This window comes from Mesocricetus auratus, unplaced genomic scaffold (assembly GCF_017639785.1).
Source record: "Mesocricetus auratus isolate SY011 unplaced genomic scaffold, BCM_Maur_2.0 Super-Scaffold_100037, whole genome shotgun sequence".
In the NCBI taxonomy this organism is placed as follows: Eukaryota; Metazoa; Chordata; class Mammalia; order Rodentia; family Cricetidae; genus Mesocricetus; species Mesocricetus auratus.
The window spans coordinates 8,406,988-8,417,967 of NW_024429215.1; positions in this window are offsets into that span (position 1 = coordinate 8,406,988).

Below are 10,980 nucleotides of genomic sequence, written 5' to 3' on the forward strand. Positions count from 1 at the left end.
CTCTTCTCTATCTTTCCCTCGCTGCATTCTCGGTCTCTGTCTCTCTGTCTGTCTTTGTCTCTGTCTCTCCCTCTAAGGCTCCCTCTGTTTCTCCCTGCTCTCCGTCTCTCTGTCTCTCTCTCCTCTCTCTCTGTCTCTCTCCTCTCTCTGTCTGTCTCTCTCCTCTCTCTCTGTCTCTCTCCTCTCTCTCTGTCTCCTCTCTCTCTGTGTCTCTCTCCTCTCTCTGTCTCTCTCTCTCTGTCTCTCTCCTCTCTCTCTCTGTCTCTCCTCTCTCTCCTCTCTCTCTGTCTCTCTCCTCTCTCTGTCTCTCTCTCTCTTCTCTATCTTTCCCTCGCTGCGTTCTCGGTCTCTGTCTCTCTCGTCTGTCTCTGTCTCTGTCTCTCCCTCTGGTCCCCCTGCTCTCTGTCTCTCTGCCTCCCAGTGTTCCCACTCTCACCTCTGTATCCCCGTCCTCTGGGGTCTCGAGGGCCCTGAGCTCCATCTCAGGCTGCCTGGTGTCGGCTGGCCCTTGTAGGTACCCCTTATCTACACTCCCCAAGAGGGACCCTCTGCACCCCCACGGGTCCTTGCCCAGCCAAGTGCGGTGAAGCTGTTGGAGGATCGCCTTGGTGTCGATCTGTCTAAGACAATCTTCCTGGCCCCTGAAATTTCTCAGACTCCCTTGTCTTCTTCCTGTCGCCTTCTGGGGGTGTGTCACCTGCTGCTGCCTTGTTTATTTCTTTTGAGGCTGATCCCTTCTCTACAACCTCTGGCAGACTTGCTTTTCCTTGTGAATCTCTCTTTCTCTCTCTCTTCTCTCTCTCTGTCTCTCTCTCTCTCCTCCCTCTCTCCTCTTTGTCTTTGTTCCTCTCTCTTTCTGTCTCTTTCAATCTTTTTCTTTACTCTCTGAGTATAACTTCGACTCTTTTTCTTTTCGTTTCTCTTTCCTGACAACCCTGTCCCTGTTTCTCCCCAGGGTGCTTTTCCCCTCTACCCTGCCTCTGTTTTCTGGGAGCTCCGACCTCCCTACACACCCTTCCCCCGTTTATCAACCGAGTCTGCCCATGGGATGTCCCCACACTCCCTCCTCTGTCCCCTCTTCTCCCTGGCTCTCTTCTTGGGCTGTCTGTGTGTCTCTCTTTGTTCTGACTGTCTCTCCCAGCCTTTTGTCCCTCCCTTTCTCTGGGCAGAGGTGTGTGTGACAGCTCAGAGACAGAGACATCCTGTCCCCCCCCCACACACCTCCCTCACCCCCCTGACACTCTCTCTGTCCTTTCCCTCCCCCTTCCAAACTTAGACCAGCTTGGACTCCGGGCGCTGGTCCCAGGACAGAGGGGACAAAACATATTGTGAACCCCCAAGAGCCAGGCTGAGAGCAGAAGAAAAAAACGATGCAAGAGACTCATTCAAAGCCAGTGGGGACAACTGGCCCGGGGCTCGACCTTCTTTTAGGACCTGGGAATATGGAAGGCCAGAAGCCAAGGCTGTTCCCACAGCCCTACTCCCTAGTACCAAGCCTAAGCCCCAGACTGCCTAATCTTCCTCCTCCTCCTCTAGACCCAGCAGTCCACGTCCCCAGCCCTCCTTCACTAGACCCGGGGACCCAGACCCTCAACCCCCTCTATAAAACCAGACAACCCTCCTCCTCAGACCCAGGAGTCTAGACCCAGCCCTACACACCCAAACTGGGGTTCCACACCCCAGCTTCTCCTTCCTCAGACCCAGGGGTCTAGACCCAGTCCTACACACCCAAACCTGGGGTTCCACACCCCAGCTTCTCCTTCCTCAGACCCAGGGGTCTAGACTCCAGGAATCCGGACCTCAGCCTCTCTTCCCACAGACTCAAGCGTCCAGGAACCATCCTTCCTGTTTCAGACCCAAAGACTGGCACCCTAGCCCTGTCCCGCATACTCCAGCTTTCCTTCCTAGACCCAGCGGTCCAGATACATCCCACCCCTGGGACTTGGGAGCCGAGGTTGCTGGGGACACAGTGGCTCACAGCATCTCTCTGTGCTCTACAGCCTGCTCTGACGGTGGCCGGAGCAGGGGGCTTTACACTGCCCCCTCCAGCTGCCCACAGTGCCAGGCTCTGTCGCCAGCCTGTGGAGCAGGAAACTGAGGTTCCGAGAGCAGCATCGCCTTACACCGGGTCAGAGGGAGCCAGATCCGAGCCAGGCCTGGGTGACTCACAGCCCTGACGTCGGCAGCACTCAAGTTTCCACTACTACTACAGCTGGCTATTAATAAAGACACAACACAGCTCTCCGAGGCTCTGGAAGGATCCCCAGGAAACTGGCTGTGACGGTTGCCACTGAGGAGCCCGACTGGGCTGAAGGAGAATTTTCTTTGATCTTTGTCTTTCTCGTGTTCCATTAGAGAAAGCAGCAAAGGCGCAGAAAGGTTGGCAAGGGGCTGGCGAGAGGGCTCAGGAGGTAAAGGGGCTTGACACCAAACCTGACGACCTGAGTTCGATCCCCAGAACCTGTAAGATGAAGGGAGAGAAGTAAGTCCCACATGTGGGCCTCTGACCTCAACACATGAGCTGTGCAATGTGTACACACACACTAAACAAACAAACAGATGCCATGAGATTAGTGAAAACAAAATACTCCAGCAAAGCCAGACATTGTGGTGCACGCCTGTAATCCCAGCACTCGGGAGGCTGAGGCAGGAGAATTGTGAGCTGGAGGTTGTCCTGAGCTGGGACACATAGTAAGACCTTGCAGAATGAAGACCGGGCGGTGGTGGCGTACGCCTTTAATCCCAGCACTCGGGAGGCAGAGGCAGGCGGATCTCTGTGAGTTCGAGGCCAGGCTGGACCGACAGCCTCCAAAACAATACAGAGAAACCCTGTCTCATAAAACCAAAAAAAAAAAAAAAAAAAGTAAGACCTTGCAGAATCAAATGAACAAATGTGGCCAGGTATGGTGGTGCAGATCTTTAGTCTCGGTTATTTGGGAGGCTGAGTCGGGAGGGTCATGCCTGAGCTACATGGAGAGTTGAAAGCCAGCCGGGACAAACTGAAACACTGTCTGTCTCAGGAGGATTTGATTAACTAATTAGTTAAATTAAATATTCCAGAAACCCACAGCACTCAAGGGACCGAAGCGGGAGGATAACGAGTTTGAGGGCACCTGGACAATTTAGCAACACTATCTAAAAAGAAAAGCAAAAAAGCCAAGCCTAGTGATGGTGGTGTCGCACACCTTTAATCCCAGCACTCGGGAGGCAGAGGCAGGCGGATCTCTGTGAGCTCAAGGCCAGCCTGGTCTACAGAGCGAGTTCCAGGACAACCAAGGCTATACAGAGAAACCCTGTCTCCAAAACACAAACAGAAAAAACAAACAAACAAAACACACACACACATGCGTGTGTGCGCATACACATACACACACACACACACATACACACACAAAAAAAGCCAAAACCAAAACCACAAACCAAAAAACAACAAAAAACCCTAACCCCTCAAAGCAAAAAAACAAAATAAAACTCTTGAAAAATTAAAATGAAAAGTATGTATGTGTGCTTAAATGGTTTTGATACTCTCTCAAAGCACAAATATCCCCAACAGGAACTCATTTATGTTTTTTTTCATAAAATGATAAAAGTCATAAAACAAAGTACAGGTCACCTACAATTTTGCTATCATTTATTTATATATTAAAAATTTTAATGTATATTGGTGTTTTGCCTGTGTGGGTATCTCTGTGCACCATCTGTGTAGATCCATTATTATCATTTAACCGCATTGTTATCCTTTAAAATCCACCAAAGAACCTGTGTGGATTCAATCCCCTCCTCCAAAAATGTCCTCTAAATATTCTAGTTAAGGCAGAAGCCCATGCGTGCTGGATGGGGAGAGAATGGTTCAGCAGGTGATGTTCCTCCGTGTCCAGCCTGACAACAGCTCCCACACGGTGTCCTCTGACCTTCAGAGGAGCCCACGTGCAGGTGACTCATGTCTTTATACCCAGAATTCAGGAGGCAGAGCTGGGTAGATCTTTGTGAATTTCAGGCCAGCCAAGGGGACAAAGTGAGACCCCGGTCTCCAAAGCAAATGGAAGTTTGTTTTGTTTGTTTTGTTTTTCAAGAAAATCTAAGTCCACACAGTGCTGGAGAGACGGCTCAGCAGATAAGAGCACTGGCTGCTGTTGCAAAAGAGTTGGGCTCAGCTCCCAGCACCCCCACCCCCCCCACACACCCACCACACTCTAGTTACGGGGAATCCAACACCCTCTTCTGCCCTCTGCATTCTCATGCATGTAGCAAACACACACACACACACACACACACACACACACGCAACGCACGCACACACGCAACGCACGCACACATGTACACACAGACAAACACACACACACACACACGCACACACACTCTAGTTACGGGGAATCCAATACCCTCTTCCGCCCTCTGCATTCTCATGCATGTAGCAAACACACGCACGCACGCATGCACACACACACACACACACACACACACACACACACACCTTCATAAATAGATCAATGTCCATAGATGTCTTCATGTATTTCGGGGAACTTCTAAATAGCTGTTTATTTTTGCACTATTTGATTTGTTTTTCCTCATAGGAGTATGTGTTTCCTATGCAAAAAAAAAAAAAAAGTCCAAACTAACAGAAGACGATACGATGATAATATTATGCACTTGATGACAGGTCCTGGGCACTGTACTCTCTTTTTCTTAATTTATTTTATCCAAGAGTTCGTGCAGTCCGACATGCACTAGTAATCAGAATGATCCTGCTCAGATTACTGGCAGGGAAACTGAGGCACGGAGATGCAGTCATTGGTCACGGACACGAAGTGCCGGTATTCCATCTGGCCTGCGGATGGGCCCATCCAGAGGGCTTCCGTGGACCTATCTCCAGGTTTTTTTCCAACCTCTCCGGCTCAGGGGATTTAGGGTCAGTGCTGTGGACCATGGCAATTACAGCAGCTCTGACAGAAAGGTCAGGATGGAGAGGTGGCCACCTGGGCCTGCAGGGAGGAGCCGGAGAGGGGCCCACTCAGGCCTCTAGCCGGTCACAGCCCTCCCCCCCCCAAGCTCACTGATGATCCGGGGAGCTTTGCACCTCCCCATTTAGCAACGACTGCTTCACGGGGTCACCCAGAGTGACCTCAGCACACAGGTGTGGCAGGGACAGTCCAGGCCCGGCGCTAGGGTGTGCACGCATACACACGACACTCCCCTCTTTCAAGCTGAACTCTGGGAACCAAGCCTTTCTCCTCCGGTCCTCCGGCCTGCCAGCCCCATGTGGCCCTTTCCCGACTGTCTCATTTCTGCCTGAGCTTGGGAATCTCCGGTGAATGTGCCTCAGTTTCCTTCCGTCGGATGTAGGTGTACTTGCAACTCCTATTCAGAACATTGTTAAAGAGACACTTTACAAGCTGGCGAGACGGTGCGAGCAGAAAGGGTGTTTGCTTCCAGACCTGACAGCCTGAGTTTGAGCCAGGGGACCTACATGGTGGCAACAGAGCCCAAACTTAGCAAGTTGTCCTCCGAACTTCACACGTGGGTCGGTCCCATAGGCACAACCCACGCTAAATAAAGAAATGCAGTAAGAAACACGATTTCTCAAATAACCCAAGCTCTTTGTGGAGTTTTTCCTCTTCAAGTCTTGCCCTTTCTTCCCAGAAGCAGCCACTGGCTTCAACCAGCTGTCTATGACCCTTTGCTTTAAAATGGAAAAACAAAACAAAACAAAACAAAACAAAAAAAAAAACGGTTTTGCTACGTTTTGCTCCATGTGTATAAAGCTATCACTGCCATAGGGTGTCATGTTGCCTGTTTTTCTGTTTTGTATAAATAGCATCCTGTTTTGACCTTCTGTGACTTGCTCTGACCCTCAGCAGCTCAACAAAGCCTTCGAGAGTTGAGTTTCTTCCCTTCAAGTCTCGCAGTCTGCCGGGTGACAACGCTGTCTGCTGTCTCAGATGCTGAGGATGGAGGGGGAGGGTTCCAGCCAGCCCGGCGCTCTCATGAGCGCCTGAACATGTTGCTACCTGCTAATGTCTTCCCCCATTTGCAAGAAGTGACACACTTTCACCAGCCTTGGCCTTGAAGGAGAATTCTCGGTCAGAGGAGAAAGATCGTGCAGCTTTCCTGACATTGCCACCCAGGGCTCCCATCTGACGTTAGGCTTTTTATGATTACTTTTGAGGTCCCAGGCCCACCTGATAATCTGAGGGAAAGCTGAAGATCGTTGCATTCTCTAACACGGAGCTGATAACCACAGGAGGCCCTTCAGGATTTGACACATCACTGATCCAAGTTGAGGACCCTGGAAAATAGACCACTGATCTGTTTTCCAAGACCAAAGATCCAGCCAGCACTGAGGAGCTAGAAAGATGGTTCATGGTTAAGGACTTTTGTTGTCCATGTAGAAGACCAGAGTTCAGTTCTAAGCACCCATTTTGGGTGACCCACAACTGCCTGTAACTCCAACTCTGGGGATCCAACGCCCTCTTCTGGCCCTTGCAGGGACTGCACACACACACACACACACACACACACACACCCCAAAAAATAAACCAATCTTTACAACATAATACTGATACTAATCGACTAATAAAAGTGGGGCTGAGGACCAGGCATTGGTGGTGCATGCCTTTAATCCCATCACTTGGGAGGCAGAGCTAGATGGATTTCTGTGTTCCAGGCCAGCCTGATCTACAAAGTGAGTTCCAGGACAGCCAGGAATGTTACACAGAGAAACCTTGTCTAGGAAAACAAACAAGCAACAAAGTGGGATGAGGAAATAACTCAGCAGGAGAACATTTGTTTGGCAAGTGTTCCATCCCCAGCGCCAATAATTAGACAGAAAGTAAAAAAAGAATAGCAAAAAAAAAAAAGAAAAAGAAAAAGAAAGAAAAAGAAAAAACTGCTATCGTTTGTTTGTCTGTTTGTTTGAGACAGTGTGTTACTCTGTAGCCTAGGCTAACCTCATGGGATTCACTTGTATCAAAAACAAAAGAAAGCGAAAAATAACAACAATAACAAGTCTGTGTTAGGCAAGCTCCAATCAGACTTGAGCCGGATGCTGTTGGTCTTGAGTTCAATGGTCAGTGAGATGGTGCAACCAGTTTACTTGCCAGAAAATCTGATGACCTGGGTTCGATCCCTGGGACATAGTAAGAAGGAGACCTAACTCCTAGGAATTGTTCCCCATTCCCACACGTGCACTGTGGTACACCAGTGCCCACATATTTACACACACACACACACAATAAATAAGCAAGCAGATGTAGTAACATTGAAGAAAGAAATATGTATTCACGTTTTTAAATTTATTTTATTTTTATGTGTGTGTATACACAAGCCTGTACGTGCCTCAGCAAGTACATGGAGAGTCAGTTCTCTCCTGCTCTGTGGGACCTGGGGATCAAGCTCAGGTTGTCACCTTGGTGACAGGCATCTTTACTGGTTGTGCCATCTTACTGGCTTCTAACAATATATATTTGAGCAAAGACCCAGAAATAAACAAAGCTGTGTACTGACATGACCACTCATTTGGGAACCCGACTCCCGCCTTCCCCCCGGGGCAACAGCTCAGTCATGGCTCATTGTGTATTCTGGGCAACTTTATAGACCGCACCTGCCAGAGGGGTGGGTGACAGTGCAGGTCTGTAATCCAAGCACTCAGGAGGATTACAGAGCTCAAGGCTACTTTGTGAGACAATGTCTCACAATGAAAAGTAAAATCAGACAGTGATAACAAAGACTCAGAGTGTACCTCAATGACAGAGCACCTATGTAAGGCTCTGAGATCACCCCCCCAAGTGTGCGCAGGCAAACACACACACACACACACACACACACACACACACACACACACACCCCCGAGGGGACAGTGCCAGGGATGTAACTCAGTGGTAGAATGATTCATTCCCCCAGCATGTGTGAGGCCCTACCCTTAACACTCTGTATTGGAAGAGACCCCCACCACACACACATTTTTTTTTTTTACAAGACAGGGTTTCTCTGTATGGTTTTCGAGGCTGTCAGTCCAGCCCGGCCTCGAACTCACAGAGATCCACCTGCCTCTGCCTCTCGAGTGCTGGGATTAAAGGCGTGCGCCACCACCGCCCAGCCACACACACATTTTTTGTTTTGAGACAAGGTCTCATGTAGCCCAGGCTGGCCTCCAAGAATGACACTGAGCTCCTGATCCTCCTGCCTCCACCTCCTGTGTACTGGGATGACAGATGTTGCCGCTACAACCTAGTTGTTCGTTTTTTTGTCACACGCCTTTAATCCCAGCACTCGGGAGGCAGAGGCAGGCATATCTCTGTGAGTTCGAGGCCAGCCTGGTCTACAGATCAAGTTCCAGGACAGCCTCCAAAGCAATACAGAGAAACCCTGTCTCGGAAAAAAAAAAGATTTATTTATTGATTGATTGATTGATTTTGTATTTGTATGACTGTTTTGCCTGAATTTTTGTCTGTACACCATGTGAGTGCCTGGAGACCTTGAAGGCCAGGAGAGGGCGTTGGATCCGAGGGGAGTTAGGGACAGTTGTGAGCTGCCATGTAGGCAATGGAAACAAAACCCTCTTCACCCACCAGAGCAGGAAGCGCCCTTAAGCACGGAGCCATCTCCCTAGTCCGGTATACCTGTGTTTGCTTATTTGTTTGCTTCGTTGTGGGGTTTTGTTTTTGTTTTTGTTTTGCCTTTGAGATAGGGTTTCTCTGTGTAACAGCCCTGGCTGTCCCGGAACTCGATTTATAGACCAGGCTGGGCTCGAACTCACAGAGATCCACCTGCCTCTTCCCTCCTGAGTACTGGGATTAAAGGTGTGCGCCACCACCACCTGGCTTTCATTTCAATGTGTTACTAGGGATCAAATGCAAGGCTTTGTGTATGCTAGGCAAGCATTCTACCAGCTGACATATGTCATGTCTTTGTTTTTGTTTGTTTGTTTGTTTATACATAAACTCTACATCTTGGCAGGGAACATCCAGGGACCAGAGACCCCGCTGTAGTTTACTTAGGTTCTCTCTGGAACTCTGGAAACCACAGGCTAAGAACTGGTGCCATCTTCTGTTGTAGAATGTTAATTAGAGATGTGTCGCGTTCGTTTATGCTGCAGAATAGCTGGTTAGTGATGAGTAGACGTGCGTCACTCTTTCGTGGTGCGCTTGTTTAACTCTGTCAAGCTGTGCTGCTTGGCCTGTCTAAAACACCTGATTGGTCTAATAAAGAGCTGAACGGCCAATAGCAAGGCAGGAGAGAGGGATGGGTGGGGCTGACAGGCAGAGACAATACATGGGTGGAGAAATCTGGGGGGGGAGGAGCAAGAAACAGAGGGGAGGACGTCGTGGCCAGCCACCCAGCTACACAGCAAGAAGTAAAAAAAAAAAAAAAAAAAAAAAAAGAAAGAAAAGAAATAGAGAAAGATGAAAGCTCAGAGGCAAAAGGCAGACTGGATAATTTAAGAAAAGCTGGCTAGAAACGAGCCAAACTAAGCCTGGGCATGCATAGGAAATACTAAGCCTCCATGGGTCTTATTTGGGAGCGGGGCGGCGGGCTCCGCAAAAGAGTAAAGAATAAAAAAAAAAAAAAACAACCAAGAACTGTCTTCAACCCCAGGCGGCTTCCCTTCCCTCCAGAACTCATCCACTCCTAAACGGCCGGTCTTTTCCCGTCTCCCATCCCAGCCTTTTCCCATCTCCAGCCTGGAACTGCCCACCACAAGCCCCAAAGGGCTTCTAAATGATGTTCAGCTCTGACCAGGCTTCTCCTCTCCTCCGTAGCCCCTCCTGGCTCCCCATTGCTCTTGGAAGAGTCCAAAGTACCCATCCCGGCCCCAGATCGCTCGGGGCTGGCACCTGCTCGGTCTTATCGCCCGTCTCACCCCATCTCACCCAACACCCCAGTCACACGGAAGGTTTCCGAGCGCCCAAGGCACGCTGGGTTCTCTGTGTTTATCTCAGGAAACGGGTGTGGAATGAAGAGACCCACTGATGGCGTCCAAAACACAGCGGGTCTAATGGCGGCATAAATCCTGTGCGATTAGCAATAATTCTAGCTGGTATTTACTGAACTCTGCGTATTACCAGCCCCTGTGTTAATCCTCGTGGCAGCCCCAGGGAGGTCGGTCCTATTCTTAGCCCCGTTTCATAGTTGAGGAAACAGAGACTTGTGGAGATTAAGTCTGCCGCTCCTTGTCCTGCCCGGGGGTGGGGGGTTGGGGGATGGAGGGTGGGGGGGGGTCAGTGGCAGAGCTGGCATCCCCCACGTACGCCCTCTGCATCTCACATCCTTGGCAGAGGTGTGTGAACCAAGGGCTAGGGGCGGATGTATGTCAATCGTGGTTACTGTTTTCTCTCTCACTTCTATTCATCCGCAATGTGTACTTCCCTGGGTTTTGTGAAAGCTGCAGAGCCAGGAGTAGGGGGCCCGGCCTCAGGGCGACAGCAGATAGAGTCCGTCTTTGCCCTACGGGTGTCTGCAAAGTGTGCCGACAGGCTTGTCCGTGGTCATGGAACGGGGAGTGCCTGATCTAACTGAGGTGGCAGAGTCAAGCCCAAGAGTGTCCCTCAACAGTCCTGCTGGGACAAGAGGGAGGAGGTGTTTGAACGGAAAACCACGTGACAAACAAGAGCAGGAATCGAGGCCGCCGCAGCCGGGACTGGGGTCTTATCAGAACAAGGAGATTAAATAGTTACTGAGCACCTACCCCACCGCTATGTGTCAAGTGGTGAGGGGGATTCTGAGCTTCGGCAGAGACAAAACCGGCAAGCCGCTCTCACAGAGATGATACACACACACACACACACACACACACACACACGTTCTACAGAGAGAGGCAACAGAGAGAGACTGGGTAGCCGTGGCCGTCTGTCACATCAGCCTTTAGGAGGTTGAGACAGGAAGATCTGCAGCTCAAGGCTAGCCTGGGGTATACTGTGTCAAGGCCAACCTGGGCTACGAGGAAAAAAAAACACACTTGAAAACAAACAAACAGTCACAAGA